Genomic DNA, 18155 nt, shown 5'->3' with positions numbered 1-18155 from the left:
TAAAAAACAAGATATAAAATGTTGCAAGTTTCGTGCATAATAAAATAGAGAAGTGTAAACTAAAAATAAAGTCAAATTATTATTACCAGATATCAAGAGTGACTGATCATATTGATTAAAAAAAAATTATAGGCCTACTAACTGTCAACTTCATATTTTCCCTCTAGAAAAGCTTTTCTCTATGATTGATAAATTCAAATTAGACTGTCCAAAAAATACTTGTTTTCACAAAAATACTTACCTATTTTCCTCACACGCCTACCCACAGAGAATAGCACATAAACTTTCATATACTTTTGCAACTATAGAGTGAGGTTTTTTTTCATTTCACAATTTTTCACTTTTTTTCAACTAAAAATAATAAGAAAAAAGAAAGATGTTGAGCCCTTGAGAAGGCCATTGATCAATAAAAGAACTGTCATCTTTTTGTCCTCATTCCTGTGAGTGAATATAAATTCCAGTTTTGAGGTCTTATCACTTATAGCAGTTATAAATTACACATCTAGATTTGTACCTGAAAAAAGTTTAATGAATTATAGACAGCATTGCCATATCAGTGGGTAAAAGAATGCATTTATGACCTATAAAAGCGTTTATAATTGCCTGGGTCAGGGAGACAAGTGTCAAAAACTGGTTTAAACTGTCAAAAACTGGTTTAAACTGTCAAAAACTGGTTTAAACTGTCAAAAACTGGTTTAAAATGTCAAAAACCATCAAAAACCTAAATGAATGCTTTGGGATGTTTCGAATAGAATAGGTATATAACTTAATGATGAGGTACTTTGATATTACAATGTTTCATTTTCAAACACTAATTTATTAAAATTGAAACAAAATATTAATTATAATTTGCAATTTTGAATTTGAGGTACAAAATGTCTAGAATAGATATATAATTAATAGTATGGTTAATTTTTACCACGTAGCATCCGATAACATGTAACTAATTTTGTGCATTTTTCTACACCTAAACGATTTCTATGTTTTGAATGGACAAATCCAAAGTTAGAAAACACTCTTTCAATGGAGGCTGAGCTGGCGGGACTGGACAGTAAAAGCATTGCTAGTTTTATGAGTTCAGATGCAGGCTCAGCTGAAAAAGCATTACATTTAGAAAGTCCTTTCCACCAAATCACTGGGTTTGTCATTCTTCCTGCTGCACCGAAATAAGAAGGTGGAAAAGGAGTTTCTTCCGCTTCATATGAAATTAGCAATGGCAGACAACCGTTAATTTTCTCTGTTGCCCATGTGCGAGCCAAATCACTTTGTACATCAGTCAGTCCTTCACCTTTATATTTTGGGTGCAAATTATATGCCAAATAATGAAATGGTCTCAGAATCTGATTCATCCTGTTTTGTATCTTTTCAATGTGAGGCTGAAGAGCACTTTCTTTGAGAAGGCTTAGCCAAACACGGCATGAGTCAGCTATTGTAGCTGTATCTGTTTGAAGAATATCCAATGCAACACTTATTGGCTTGAGTTGGAATGAAAGATCTTTACACTGTTTGTATAAATTATAATTGTTGATTAAAATAACAATTCCTTTGTCAATGTCATTTTCGTGATCTTCTACTATTTTCTGAAAAAATGGTTTATTGTGTAAAAATATTTCAAGACAAGTAAGTGTACTCTTCCATCAAGTATCACCAGGTAATTGGGGTTTTATTGACCCCATATGTTCATTAAGCCATCCCGAAGGCAAATGATGGTTTCTAAAGTATTTTTGTATTTTAACCACCTGTTTGAGCACAGCTTCAGGTGTTAGATCTTGTCCGAGTAAGTTGAGCCAATGAGAAGAGCACCCATATTCTATTAAATTTTGGTCAATCTCATTAAGCAAAAGTTGCCTGGCTTTCTCCATTACTTTCCCATTATCAGTTACAACTGCCTTTACTTCACAAGAATATTTATCGTGGGCCAAACGTATGGAATTGTCAATTATTTGCTTGTGGTAATCTGCATTTTTCATAATAGCACCACACTCAACAGCTTCAAGAAAATAGGATTTACCTTCAGAATGTATACATGTAGCTATAACTGGATCGTTATGAATATTGCTCCATCCATCTTCAATTAAAGTTACAGCTTTTCCACTGAGAATGTCTTTTGCAGTTTTCTCAACCTCTCTTGTAACTTCATCAAGCAATGACTGAGCCAAAGCTTTTCTGCTTGGGGTATTATAACCAGGTCGCAAAGCAGAAACTAGATCTTTGAAACTTGAATGTTCAACAACACTGAATGGGATATTATTGGCATAAAAAAACTTTGCCACTAATAAATCAATTTTTTTAGTTGCAGCAGAATTTGATTTCACAATGAAGTCATCAATTTTTGCTTTTTTTTTGAGTGAAAATTTCAGGTTCTGTTGATTCCAACAAAATAATAGGCTGTGAAGCAGTGGACTCTGTAGATGTTGATGTAGTTGCTTTTTGTACATCAGGTATTTGTTCAACATCATTGCCCCTTCCAATACACTGAGCTATATGGCTCTTCATCCTGTCCACACGATTACATCCCATAACTCCACAATTAATGCATTTTGCATATATCTTTCCATTTTTCTCTACTTTATCAAAATTTTGCCAGGCTCTATGCTGTGGCCTTCCACCACGATTCATTATATTTTAAACTAATAATAGACTAAATAGTTATGATTTCTTAGAAATTGGTTTCACTAAACATAAAAAAATACCAAATGAAATTTCTGAAATTGGTTTCCATATTAATCCTCACTACTTTACAATTCAAACAATAAATAGCAAAGTTGGACTTTTCTCTAGTACACTGGTCTTTGTCCTCTAAGGGCAGCTGGTGTCTTTATTGGATTATAAGACCATCTGCCCCTAGCATGATAATGCAGTCACTACTGTTGCTGCTTCTTGGTGAAGGAAAAAGAAAAAGAAAACCCTGTGAGAGAGATAATATACCACTACATTTAGATCTGTGATGCAATCCCCATTCATGAATTTTCTAAAAATAGAATGTCAGAATGCATAGCCCAAGGTTAGAAAATGTGGTAAGAATTAGCAATTTTGATATTGTAATATAACTCAAGTAACTTTATATAAAAAATATGCATATTCAGGATACTTTTATAAGGTCTTTTTGAAGGGAAAAAAAACACTTATCATTTAAAAATATACCACCAAATGTAACCCAAGAATAGAAACTGTGGTAACAATGAAAAATTTTGACTAATAATGAACTAATTAATTTTTCAGGGGAAAAATTATTTTAGGATAGTTTAGTATTTTGATTGCTGGAAATATATATTCTAATGTTATGTACATAAGAATATTGTTTTAAATATCTGGGATTGTCTAGATAATATAATAACAGAAATCAACATTATATATAGCAAGCATGAAAGAACTTTTTAAACATGTATCTGTTGTAAAAAAAAAAAAGTAGAGCAGATGTTGATATGCAAATATATATATATTCATATATAAATAAACAGTTGAAGAAATTTTAGAAGGTTGAAACTATCTTGAATACAGTACATATCCTTCCTTAGTTTTATGCTACGCTCTACTCAAATTCTATATTTTACAAGTATATATACATGTATATAATTGTCCAAAATAATTATGTAGGGGGGGGGGGAAGATTATTTTAAAATCACACATTATGTATTGCAGCATAGTCACTTTAAGCATTACATGCAATCAATGTGTGTATTTTCAATGGGAATTTATATGTTGAAAAGCAGTATTTCAGGTTTTTTGATGTGACAGTTTAAACCGTCAGAAACTGACATGCGTCAAAAACCTGCCAACCCTGGCCTGGGTATAGGTCAATGATATAGCAATGCTTTTGTCAGTGGGGGAAGCAAAATTGTGAAAGGTGCCTGTTTCTGTATAAATTTAGATGCAAGTTATGCATTTATTAGAAAGTACTTGTGAGAAATTCCAATAAAAAAATCAACTATGTTTTACATTTTCAGTTGATTTTTTTCATGACAATTAAATTATTTTTTAATTAAAATAAACATATATTTTTTTTAAATTTTAAAAATGTGAATATTTTAGCATTTTCTGTATACTTTTGCATATGCAACTATATCACTAGCTTGCAGAGGCACACGCAAAAGGTGCTGTGAACCGTGTAAATTTGAGAATAACTCCTCAGGAATTTTTAACGAATTTTGGTACACGCCAGAAAGTGTCGTATTTGTGTGCGTTCCTAATGTTTTGAGGAGTGTTTTAAAGTATTCAAAATCTATCTTCCAAATTGGAAGTGAAAGTGGCAGGTGTATGAATCAATTGAAATGGTGGTGCTGGAGACCCGCAAACAGCAAACCTATGTCCTCTGGGGCAATGATCTAAAATTGTCTAAGCAACAGAGCCTGATCCTGCTCGGTCTGTTCTGTATGTGGGTCTACTGCTTCCAGTAGAAAAAATTTTTAAAGGGAAAACCTGCTTGTAGTAAAAAAACATTAGCAGGCATTGCACAGTATATCAAGTTTTAGTGAAATAAATCCCTGAGGTGCATTTCAGAAGAAATCAAAAACATTTCAGGTGCTTTTTCCCTTTCTTTGATATAGCATATGTATTTTCTTTTCAGCTACTATTCCACATAATTTATAGAACTCTATTATATCTGATTTTGGTTGCTTTAGAGTTCAAAAGCTCAGAGAGTTGTTTTGTACCTTTTTTTCCTAATCTCTCATGCTGACCTACGCACAAGCTAGTAACTCTAACGAAGGCAGTATTTCTATGAGCTCCAACTTTGGCCATGCTCAGTGGTCTTGCTCTTCCTACGCCTTGGAAGAGGGGGGGGGGGCTTTCCACATTAAGTTACCCCCAGCATTGTAAATTTAATGTAGATAAAACTAAATTTATGTCATTTGTTTTACAATTACACCTGAATTAAATTACTCATTTATTGGATAATGAACTTATTGTGAATATTTTAATTTTTAAAATTTAAACTCATGGTTTACAAAATACATAGATTCTTTTTAAATAAACTGAAGAGCTAAAAAAACTGGTACAGGCATGCCTATGCAAATAAAGAGATATGGAACCAATCAGAGTACGACGCTGCGGTCGGCAACGCCTATATAACACAACAAGTGTCTGGCATAGTTGTTAGATCAGTTACTGCTGCTACAATGGTAGGTTATCAAGATTTAAGCAAGTTTGAACGTGGTGTTATAGCCGGCGCACGAGAGATGGGACATAACATCTCCGAGGTAGCGATGAAATTTGGATTTTCACGCACGACCATTTCACGAGTGTACCGTGAATGTCGGGAATCTGGTAAAAAATTAAATCTACGACATCGCTGCGGCTGGAAAAAGATCATGTAAGAACGGGACCAACGACGACTGACGAGAATAATTAAACGTGACAGGCGTGCAACCCTTCCGCAAATTGCTGCAGATTTCAATGCTGGGCCATCAACAAGTGTCAGCGCGCGAACCACTCAACGAAACATCATCGATATGGGCTTTCGGAGCCAAAGGCCCTCTCGTGTACCCTTGATGACTGCACGACACAAAGCTTTACCCCTTGCCTGGGCCAGACAACACCGACATTGGACTGTTGAGGACTGGAAACACGTTGCCTGGTCTGACGAGTCTCGGTTCCAATTGCTTCGAGCTGATGGACGTGTACGGGTATGGAGACAACCTCATGAATCCATGGACCCTACATGTCAACAGGGGACTGTTCAAGCTGGTGGAGGCTCTGTGATGGTATGGGCGTGTGCAGTTGGCGTGGACCTCTGATACGTCTAGATACGACTATGACAGGTGACAGGTACGTAAGCATCCTGTCTGATCACCTGCACCCATTCATGTCCATTGTGCATTCCGACAGACTTGGACAATTTCAGCAGGACAATGCGACACTCCACACGTCCAGAATTGCTACAAAGTGGCTGGCTCCAGGAACACTCTTCTGACTCTAGACACTTCCGCTGGCCACCTAAATCCCCAGACATGAACATTATTGAACATATCTGGGATGCCTTGCAACGTGCTGTTCAGAAGAGATCTCCACCCCTTCTTACTCCTACGGATTTATGGACAGCCCTGCAGGATTCATGGTGTCAATTACCTCCAGCACTACTTCAGACATTAGTCGAGTCCATGCCACGTCGTGTTGCGGCACTTCTGCAGGCTCGCGGGTGCCCTACACAATATTAGGCAGGTGTACCAGTTTTTTTGGCTCTTCAGTGTACAATAGATACAGGTGTTGTGCATTAGATCAGATGTCATAAGCAAAAATATTTATCTTCCCACTTGAATATATATTTTTCTGCAATCATTGTTGGTGTGACTAGTGCAGGGCTAGAACAATCAGAAAAAAATTTAGATACCAAGATTTTATCTCCCGACAAAATCCGCCCGAAATAATGTCTTTTTTTTACTTCTCTGGGATTTAGGGACCCCTTCCCATGCTCGCAGAAATGCTAATAATTTCCGATAGTTTTATACTGTTCTAAGACTTCGTTTCAGTTATCATAAGTGTCAACCTTTTAGTCTGTCAACCACTAGTTATGGTGAACGTGAGCATGAGATTTTTCAAGCCTTGTACTCATTGGTGGCTTAAGCGAGGGTGCAAGAGGTGCAGTGCACCCGGGCAGCAGGTTGTTAGGGGCGGCATCTTGACTTTTCGTTGCACACAAAAATTAATTTTGTTTTCCCACTTGCCCAGTCCCTGAAACATGAAAAACGCCTTTGAAATAAATTTCTTTACAAAAATCGCATCGTTATACATCAACTTTACAGCATAAGTATAAGTAATGGTAGCCCATCAGTAAGTGCTGTTTTGTGAATTATCTGGTATAATCAAGAATGGTAAAATAACGAGAGAGAAAAAGAGAGCTCCATTTTGAAAACACATTTTCTTCAACAGCGGAAAGTATGGTCAAGCACATTTTCTCGCCGGAGAATTGTGTGAGGCTTTCTCCTAAAAATAAAATAAGTTTATCCCAAGGTCTTCTAGGATACAGCTCAATCAGCCTCCCGCCAGGGTCATCTTTAGGGGTGGCACATAAGGATTTGCACACGGGCGGTGGATAAGCTCGAGCCGCCCCTGCCTGGACTAGCAGCATTATTACTTCCCACGTAAGGGGTCATTCAAGTATTACGTCATCATCGATGGGGGGGGGGGAAAGAGGTGGTTTCCGATTTGCTGACTTTTGATGACAAGGGGGGGAGGGTGGGTTTGGATAATGCTTACGCCATCGACTACCCTTTATGAAAATATGAGTTAGGATGCAGAGGGGCAGAGCTGATGACGAAATTTTGCTGACAAGAGGGGGGAGGGGGTCAGCGTTTTTCTGACTTTTGCTGACAAAGGGGGGAAGGGGGGTCAAAAATGGCTAAAAATTTGCTTACGTAATACTTGAACGGTCCCTAACAGCATTGTACGAATTCAACGAAGTGTGATTCAAGAAGATTCCAGCTGTGTTTTCTTTCCTATTTCGCAGATCGTTACGCTAATCAATTTGTAAATTCTGGAAAATTCAAACCTGACTAATACTATCATGATGGTTCTCAAAGGGTGTGTAGTGCTGAACTGCGACATTGATGAGTGTTAAGTTCTTTCGAAAAGTTCTTTTTCAAACGATTATCATTTCTTACCGAACTATTCTGGGGAGCCGCGGATAAACGTTGTCATGGCAAGGGAGCCGCGGGTGACCAATTGAGAACCAATGACTTATTAGGTAAGTTTGAATAAGGTTTGACAAATATCGACAGAAACAATCAAATATTCACCACTATGGTCAAAATACTTCTGTTCGTGACTTGCAAAGTTCGTAAGTCGAGAAATGACTAATTATGTTTTGTGGGGGGGGGGCAGCAAAATTATTTTTTGCACCAGGCCGCAAAATTCCTAAGCCCGGCCCTGAGTTACTAAGACCATGAAAAAAATATAAATAAAAAAATATTTTTCCATCCAGAGAGAGAGAAGTTTTAATGACTACTCCACTTGTTGAACCCTCAAACTCAGCAAATGAAAAATTAGTAAACCAAATGGTCCACATACACCCCCCCCAAATACCCTTGAAAATGATACAATTTCTGCTTTGGCAGAATCATTAATTGTAATCTACAACATTTGTACTATTTGGCAATATATCGATGATTCCCTGTTCAATTAAACCTATTACACAAATTTTGTAGATAGGATTTGGTAAAAAAGTAGGACAAAAACCACAAAGTAGGACAAAACCAAGAAAGTAGGACATTTTACCAAAAAGTAGGACGAGTGGGAGTCCTGCTATTTCATATTTTCATAAAGGGTGGTTGATGATATAAGAATCATACAAACGTCCTTCCCCCGTCATCAAATCGTAAACCCCCCCCCCCCCATTGATGCTGACATAATACTTGAATAACCCCCAAGCCAACCATGTAACGAGTTACCCGTACATTGAAATCAGTATTCTGCCAACCAAGGGAGTAATAGGTGTTGAGTTATCGAGATTCCACTGTACTAAAAAGGTCTCTGCAAATCAAAAAAAATCGAGAACACCTGCTATAGAGAAAAATGTTTTGGAAGTACATGTATGATTGAATAGTAGTAGTGTATATGTGCTTACAATAAGAGTGTGGATTACTTTTGAAAAGAGAATATACTTTTCTCTTTTTATTTTATTCTTCTTTCATTTTTGTATAACTATAATCTAAATTTTTTTCCCAACCACCTTTTAGGGTGATTTCCAGGTTGTGTTGTTGTGCTTACAATAAGAGTGTAACATGATGAAAGCGATTGGATGGTAGCATGAAGATTTTTCTGTACTTTCATATCTTGGATTACTTTTGAAGACAGAATATACTTTTCTCTTTTTATTTTATTCTTCTTTCATTTTTGTATAACTATAATCTAAATTTTTTTCCCAACCACCTTTTAGGGCGATTTCCAGGTTGTGTTGTTGTTGTTTGTATAAGTACACAAAACATAAAATTTGCATTTTTTTAAGTTAATTAAAAAATTAAAATAAATTAATCAATTGAACAATAATTAATTTAATTTGAGAAATAACATCAACTAAAAAAAACAGAAAAAATATATTTTTTAATTGCAGACACATACAAAAGTATACACAATGAGCTGGGTTGGCAAAAACCCAACCCACTGGGCTTTTTCAGGTTTTGGGGTTTTTTCAGGGCTTTTGTGATATTGAAGCATAAGGAAAGAAAGTTATATATGCTGTAAATAAATATAATAGACTGGGTAATTTATGACAATTATGTATTTAAGTATATTAATAATAATCAGAACAGAACATTAAATTAACATTAATAAAAATTTTAGCTGGTTTTATGTGTGCTTAAAGCGTAACCAGAGTTCAGTGGAGAAACACTGTTCCCAAATGATAAGAAGGAGCATAGCATTTATTAGAACTGTGATTAAAAAACAAAAACCCTAACAAATTACTTGTAAGCAACTAAATTCTGAAACACATAAATCCGACAGGACTGGATAATGGATATTTTCCCTCCTGGATACAGCATTTCACCATTTTTTTCTGCTGTTTAGCTAGACAAGTTATGAGTATAAACTGTCCAAGTTCTAAAATTTTACTTTGAGAGAAGTGTAACTTTCGTTGGTAGAATTTAGTTAGCAAAATGTCAAGAACTGAAGGTTCTGGAAGAAATAAGTCCATTGAATGGACTATAGTGAATAAAACTGATAACAAATGGCAAGTGACTTATGTAAGTTTTGCAATACCATAGTTAGAGGAAAGAATCCGTGCTCATGTGAATAAATGCAAGAAATCTGAAGGTTATTCCTTGCATGGGCTGAGATACGGGGGGGGGGGGGGGCAGCATCAAAGGTGGAGTCGATAGATCTAATGTATATATGAAATGACATCATCCTCCCCTTCCAAGTCAATCTCCGCCTATGATTCCTTGTTTTCGTGTTCATCAAACACTGATGATAATGAACCTTCATGCAGTGAAGAGACGTCTACTTCATTGAAAAGAAAGCAACCTCTTGAAAATGTTTCTAAATGCGGAAGTTCAAATATTCATTGTGGATGCTGGAACATATCAAAAACCAAAGGCCACTAGGACAATTTATTCTTAAAACAAGTGACTGCCAATGGTTAGTTCTTGAAAAGCATCCAAATTTTTTTATGCTAATAATATACCTTTTAACATAGCCGATAGTGATGTATTTAGAGAAATGGTTAATGTTATGCATCCAGGTTATATCCCTCCTAATAGGAAGAAATCAGCTGGATCATTATTAGATAAGGCAGATAAAGCTGTCGATATGCTAATGACAGAGAAATTGAAAAATTCAACTATCACTCTGATGTTGAATGGTTGGTCAAATGCAAATGCTGATCTCCATCATCGCAGTGAGTATCCACACTGGCTAGAGCACCCACTTAATAGACTGTAGAATATGGTTCAAACAAGAAAACAGCATAATTCTGTGCTGAAAGGGCTATGGATACTATAATATAATAAAAGTGTTTTTTGCTGATTTTTGTGATAACGAGAACAAAATGAAAAACTTTCATGACATAATTGTCAAAAACCATCCACGTGTTATTGCTTTTGGCTGTTCAGCCCATTTTATGAATCTTCATTCATCCATAATTACCAAAAATACATAGAAATATGCATTGAACGTAAAGAAAAAAGTATTGTGTGAAGTTTTTAGACAACAAAGGATTATATAAAGAATGTGTCAACTTGCAAATGTAGTTATCGAGTATTGGTAAAGCCTTCAAGATTAATTTATAAAGAGATAGCTGTACTCTTGGACAGACAGTACAAATATGGCTAGAGATGTATTGGAAAGTAAATAATTATTTTTGTATAAGGAGTATGTTGCACATCACTTTGAAAAAGCACTAACTCCATTTCATTTCCTTGCAAATGTGACTGATCCGTCTTTGAGAGGAAAAAGATTAACTAAGGAACAAGAAGCTTCCGCTTAACAATGGATCGAAAAACTGAATACAGAATTTGTTATTGCACTACAGATGTTTCAAATAGAAGATGCAGAGTTCTATCTAAGAACAATGTTTTCACAAAACATGATGGAGTCAGTTGAAGCAAAAAAAAATGGTGGAAAATCATGCATTGCAAGGCACAAAAAAATAAGATTTTAAATGCAGACTTTTGCAAATTTTTGGAAGACCTGCATTCAATTACATCTGCATCAATTGAGCATATTTTTCTACTTTTGGACTAGTATGGTCAAAACTGAGAAATAAACATGGATGTGAAAAAGCAAAGAAATTAGTGAAAGTGAAAGAAATAGTGAAAGATCACTCAAATCAAAAGGTGTTATTGAAAAGGATTGGTAATTGTGAGTTAGAAAACATTCATGAAAATGTTTATTTTCTTTACTTGTAAAAAAAGGACATTTAAAATATAATGGGAAGAAATATAATTTAAATAGTATTGAATACAGATTTATTTATGTATTTCTTTTGAGATAGAGTATGACAATGCAATAACATCATTAGAAAGTATACTGTTTGCGAGTAAATTCAGTTTTAAGGCATAGTTTTTATTGGGGTTTTTCACCTGGGTTTTACACCTTTTCACCTGGGTTTTTTCGGGTTGGACAAAATCGGACCAACCCTGACAATGAGACAATATACAAATACACACATGAAATTGAACACACACAAAAATAGCATCTATGTGGCTCCAAGGGACAAAATTTGATTTTTCAATTTGAAAAATTCAAGTTCTTTCTACTGATGCATAATTTTCAGTTTGTACCTAAAGCAGGAACAAAAAAATGGCGCCTTTCAGAATTTTGCTTCCCCCCACCGAACAAAACCTGGCTATGTTGCTAGTACCATCTTACCAACGATAAGAAAGACATTTTCCTCTTGGAGTCCTTAGCCAAAACCAATTAAAACTTTGATATATACTTTTTTGCAACACAACGCCCAATTTATAGACCTACATATAAAACTAATTTTCTGTCTATGTTCTCTATACAAATCCACAATTTCTGACCAATTTTAGCCAAATTTTACATAGGTGGAGAGATAGACTTGGAAGTCTGGTGGAGGGCACGATGATGCCAATTCACATATACATTAAATCAGTTGACTCCACCTTTGAAACTGGGGGGGGGGGGGGGGGGAATCCCTGTATCCCTATCTCTGCCCCATGATATGCACTGGAACTTTGATTAACCTTAACCGTCACCATCAGGACCAGGGCTTTAATGGATAACTGAATAGATGGATAACAGAAATCTCTTAATACATATGTACAGTAACATGATTTCACTGCAAGCTTGAGATAAAAATGAAAATAAAATCCTTTAAAAGTGAATAATACATACATATTGTATTTAATTTTACAAAACGATCAATATAAACTTTGATATAAGGTCAGCCCAGGCAGTGGCGACATTGAAAATCCCGTCTTTTATGTTGTATCTTTTCCAAAATTCTTTGATAGTCATGGCATCAGCAGATGAAAGCAAGCCTTCGATAAAAGCTGTTCTGCAATGTAGCTTCATATTTTCAATTATGCTCTGATCCCTAGGCTGGATAAGTGGAGTTGTATTCGCTGGGAGAAAGAGAAGCATGTTATTTTCAACTGCTTTTCGGCCATATGAGCTCTAACTTGAGGCACGAAGACATTGTTGAATCATTCTGAAAATTTTTTTTGGTCTATCCAAGCACTTTTTTGGGCAAAATAATTCACAGGCAATTTAAATTGTTGAAAGCACATGGTTTTTTGGATTCATTAGTTACAAGCAAGGATAATCTATAATTGCCGGTGGCATTTGCACAGCCCATAGCAGTGATCCGATCTTTTACCTTCTGGAGCTGTTTTTTCCGCAATTGTTTTTTAGATGATGGGGGATAACAGAAACTGGCGGTTAAATGAGTGATGGTTAATCGAAGTTTAACTGTACAGTAAAACTTTGATACGATACTCTGCGGACCAAGAAAAAATATCGTTGTAGAGGGATTATTGTTATATTGAGAGGCGGCATTATCACATGCCATCAAATTTATGCTGCTGTTGGCATGTTTGTTAAATCTCCATTGTCAGTAAACTGTAAGAAAATGTGCTTTTATATATTTATTCGCCGTGAAAAATTGTAATTGATTGGTTTATTTACCAGTTCAGTTAGATGCATTGCCCCAGTAAAGTTGTTTATTGCATTACACTTTTGTGTTTTACATAGAAAGTAGTGATAGCAATAACGTCTTTAGCACATTCGGTGATTCTGTGGTGCAAATTACAGATGTTATTAGACGTTTTCAGAAGCACAAAAATAACTAACAAAGTTAAAATAAAATTTCAAACAAATTTGAGCAAAAAATATTTTTAAAAATGCTATATCAATTTTTCAAAAATCTCCTATGGAGAATATCGAAAAAAAAAAAAAAGGATTTATTGTAGTAAAGGATATCATTGTATAGGAAGGAGTTTAACATTGGACTATAATAGGCAATTCCAAACAAGATATGAAAAATATCATTGTAGGTGAATTTATCATTATATTGAGTATTGTTATAGTGAGGTTTCACTGTATACTAAACAGAACCAGCCTTGAATAATAGGCTACTTCAGAAGTTTGTTAGAATAGAACAAATAACCAAAGTGATAAAAAATTGTCTGCCGGGAAATAATGATTCATAGACCTTCACAATGACTTTTGGAATGTTCACTTTGGTTTCTGTGCTTTCCAAACAATATGTTTCAGACATAGGTGCTGGAACCTGGGGCTAAGGTTATTTAAGCCTCTCCCCAATAAATTATGTGGGGGTTGAGCTGCCCTCAATAATTTAAATGAATATACAATACAATGCACCACTCTTATTCTTACATACAGGCTTGAATTGTGTATACATGGGACAACTGACAACTTTCAGCACCCCTCAATGCTTTCTTCATGTCTGTGCCTCTGGTACCAGGCATGTTTATCTCACTACAATGGTTTGTCCCTTTAATGCTCACAGTATATGGAGAAAACCCGGAAAGTGCTAGGAATTTTTACAAGTCAACGATGATATTTCTGCCATAAGAAAAGATTATCACAAAACCACTCCAGTCATTTACAGACCCCGTTTAGTTACAAATTTTTGGTAGTAAAACATTAAATGGCAAATCCCTCAATTGATCTTAATTCTAAAAAACTCATGTGATATGAACAAACAATTACGGGAAATAACTCTCCTACATGCAGTGGCATCTCAATGCAAGGGCCCATCTGGGGCCTCCATTCCCAGTAGGGGCAAGTAACTCTCCTATATGAAGAGGCATCTCAATGCAAGGGCCCACCTGGGGCCTCTGGATTTATAGTGTAGGGGCAAGTCTCTTATATGCATTGGTATCTCAATACAAGGGCCTCCGATTTATAGTAGGGGCAAGTAATTTTCCTATATGCAGTGGCATCTCAATGCAAGGGAACAAGAGCACTGGGGGCCCACATAATGATCTTTATAGAGGGCCCTGCATAAACATCTTTCTTTTCCAACCAAATAATTACCCATGTGTAAAAAAAGTAAAGCACATGTGTATGTATGTTATTACAATTTATTAAAAAGTTATGATTAAAAAAAATCAATTTAACGAGTCAAATTAAAGGCCAGCTTCTAAATTACCAAAATATTTTTCATAATATGCGAAGTCTAGTAATTGTTGCGGTTTTATTAATATTTATAACAATTAGAGTGTGAGAATAAATTTTCAAACAATGTGTACAATGTCAGTCGAAATTAAAGGGACTTTTTAAATTGATTCAACAGTAATTTTTTTCATAGATAAATAGAGAACATGAATGAATTTTTCCACAACAAAAAATGATCAACTTTTGAAAGATATTTTGATGAATATTTGTGTAGTTTTAAAAAGGGAAATTTTCGATAAAACTCACCTTTGTAATTACAGTTTACAATTTAAAAAATATATTTTTTACTTCCATTTTTATTAGAAGTATCCGTAAACGGTTTTATTTTGTATATCAACAACGCCTTTCACAGGCGGGAAACTTATCTTTTCATTATTGGAAGATGGCGAATGGCTGTGTTGCCATTGATGTTGTGTGTCCGCGATCAAAACAAGATCTCTCTCGATGTAGTCAAACACGGCTCGCCCTCCCCTTCACGACCCGCGACCCATCGGATCACAAAAATCCGAGTCGATAAAAGTGGGACCTGTGAAAAATCGAATCAAAGGTCGCCAAAGATCTAAGCCCAAGGGCCCTGCAGCAGTATGTTGGGAGCGGGCCATGCTTTATCAGGACGAATTTTTAAAACCAACACTCAAACACCCATGCACCAGCTGGGATTAAGACAGGGCCGCAAGTAGAAACAAAAATTGACTGGCGCCCCCATGTAATTTGCACAAATAAAGAGTGAACTGGTCCAGTGCCAGGGCATCAGACCCCCCAACTGCCCTTTCCCAGTTGCGGCCCTGATTCGGACTTGGATCTATTAAACCAAAGACTGGTGTACAAAACACCCAGCTGGTTGCGTGTTCATTCTCAATTATAAAACCGTAATTTAAACAAAAACTCCAAAAAGCATTAATTACTTTTTCTGTAATTAAACTCTAAAGACCAGGCCATTTTATAAAACAATCAAACTGGTGGGCTAATTTGAAGAAAGTGAATCCAACAGTGTGATGGGAGTCATAATGATTGACAAAACAAAAAAAAGGTTATATATTGCCCACGAGTGAAAATTTTTTCTCTTTACTAGTGGGCCAAATAGAAAGACTGGTGGGCCGAAAACCACACCAGTTAACGTGTTAACAAAAAAAACAAAAAATCGCCCAAACCAAATGGTTGGTGCGCAAAACACACAGCTGTTTGATGTTCCATTCTCACAGCATCACGTACTAGAAGTTTCAATTAAATCTATAAAAAGTCTCAATAATTAATGAGTTGATTTTTTGTCACATCACGTTCCGATGGTCTAATGCATACATCTTCAACCCGTTGCTCGTGAGAACCATGGTGCACCCTGAAGCACCCGGAGTGCTCGATGCTCATGTCCGATTTTGTGCTCGCGAGCACTTGATCAACATTAGAATCAAACACCTTATGCAAATTGCATTCAATGATCCAAATGCATTCATACGTCAAACTCGCCGTAAGGGTGCTCCTTTTCAGATGATGGGTACAAGCAGTGCTCGCGACTAGAAAAAGGTTGAAGACCTCTGGTCTTCAGTCTTGAGTTGAAGACATGAGTATCATGAGCACACGGGCGAAGTGATTTTTCTGAGTCATCTCACCTGGCCAGAAATGCCTGCCTACCGATATGAATGCTTCGAAATTTTTAGTCAAATCTCATTTTCATGAGACCCCTTTTGTGACTTGCGGCTCCAATGGGCCCATGAATTAAAACGGTACTGAATTGATGACGCTAGTTTTTCTGGGGTCCCGCAGTACAAAAGCCGTGAGATTCATTTGTAGAGCACGAAATATTACTCGTAACTGTATCGTCGAATGTGTGAGTTTTTTTTTTGGGGGGGGTTCCGAGCAAGAGTTCCATGAGAACTAAAACGTGAGAAACTTTTGGTCAAAACAAACCGGATGCATAGTTTTGAGCTAATTCTAAGCGCGATGGACGAAAACCAACTACTCTCCAGTGCATGGCCCCCACATCCTGTAGCGGGGCCCCTAGGCTGGGATCTTTTGCGGGCCCCTCGGTCAGACTTTTAACGGGCCCCTTCTGTAGTTAATTTGTAGCGTGAAAAAGTAAAAAAATTATGATAACCGTCCCGGGCCCCAGCGCTAGAGCCCTGTCAGCCCCCCCCCCCCATGTGGGGGCCATGCTCCAGTGAGACAAAGTCTCAAACAAAGTTACGAAAACAAATAAGTAACATGAAATTAGTCACAGATTTACGAAATACACAAACATTTCTCACCATGTTTTTTGCTTGATCTTGTGTGTTTCCAGCTTTTGCTTGCACCTCTAAATGCATTTCGGCCGCTTTCCAGAGATAGGCTTCGATTTATGTCTATGGACAGGTTTAGGCTTATATCAAATGTTGAGGACCGGCGTGAAGCTATTTGACTCTCTGAAAATCCCCTTACACGAACCCTGGGCCGACTTCTCCTGCCACTCGGGCCAGGAACAGGGTCGTCGTAGGGTTTCTCCGGCGGCTCCAATATGACCATAGAGCAAAGAAATATCAAATACGTAAAGTATTCAATCAAAGGCCACAGTTAAAAAATGGCGACTATGGACCTTCTACAGGCAATATACCTTCACAAAGGTACTCTGTCCCTATCAAATACAGTGGACCGTAGTGGACAACGGTCTTGCTAACGGTCTTGGTTATCTCGATTCTGATTGGTCAACACATTGGGTTTAAACATTACGGTATGACGTAATTTTTCAAGTATAGTCTGGTTGGAGGGGCTTCGAATTGACGAGGAGAAAGCGGTAGTAGCTGTAGGTAGTCTCCATAAAGGAAAGTTTGACAGGGCTATAGCCTGGGGCTATATATATATATATATATACGGGCCCCTTGGAATCTGAAATTTTTTCAATTTTCACTCTATGAATATACTGAAAAACTGAAATAAGGGGTGTTTTTTATGCAATGTCCTAGGTAGCAGAGGGCATTGTGGGGGAGGGATTAGGACCAACTTGATACAGGAAATTCCGTTTTCATCAAAATTTTTCAAATTCCGTTGGCATCAAAATTTTTCAAATTCCGTTGGCATCAAAATTTTTTTTGGGGGGGGGGAGGCATAATGATGTTATATGCGGTAATTTTTCGAGAATTTTTATGAAATAAGTAAGTGGTACATCCAGGCGGTAGCGGAACTCATTGCTTCTCTCCGGGGGAGGGGCGGAAGCACGGTGTTCCCGAGACTGCTTTCTAAGGGGCATGTGCCCTAAAGGAAATAAAAATTAGTTAATTATATAAAATGAAAAAAAAAATTCGGTGATTTAATAAATTTCATACAATTTTGGTGCTTATAATAACATTTGTGGGTCCACCTGACGGGGGGGGGGGGGGAAGAGGGGGAATAACCCTAATATCAAGTAGGTTTGTAGGTTTCGGGGCCCTGGATATTTACTGTTATAAATATTTTTTTTCTACATGATGAATTTATCAGGTAAGGGCCCCATGCCCTATGCTGTAAGGGCTGTTCACTATTTCTGCATGGGCAAGTGGGGCATTTGTCCTGGGCACCCTAACAAATAACGGCTCCATATTTGAATGAAA

The 18155-nt window shown here is 36.7% G+C and overlaps 1 protein-coding gene across 2 annotated transcripts in view; it reads right to left on the bottom strand.

Annotated features, from left to right (window-relative positions):
* The window catches only part of fmt (phosphatase 6 regulatory subunit 1-like protein fmt), a 143674-nt gene extending 128590 nt beyond the window's left edge, over positions 1–15084 (bottom strand). For both annotated transcript variants that reach the window (XM_089247105.1, XM_089247106.1), the window contains exon 1: positions 14845–15084. The gene's annotated coding sequence lies outside the window, so the exon portion shown is untranslated. The remainder of the gene's footprint in view (positions 1–14844) is intronic.
* Between the last annotated feature and the right edge of the window lie 3071 nt (positions 15085–18155).

Source organism: Pholcus phalangioides, unplaced genomic scaffold, assembly GCF_987345545.1.
Source record: "Pholcus phalangioides strain wild (caught in Gottingen) unplaced genomic scaffold, Ppha-v1.0 ptg000017l_1, whole genome shotgun sequence".
Lineage (NCBI taxonomy): Eukaryota > Metazoa > Arthropoda > Arachnida > Araneae > Pholcidae > Pholcus > Pholcus phalangioides.
This window is presented reverse-complemented; position numbering and strand designations above follow the sequence as displayed.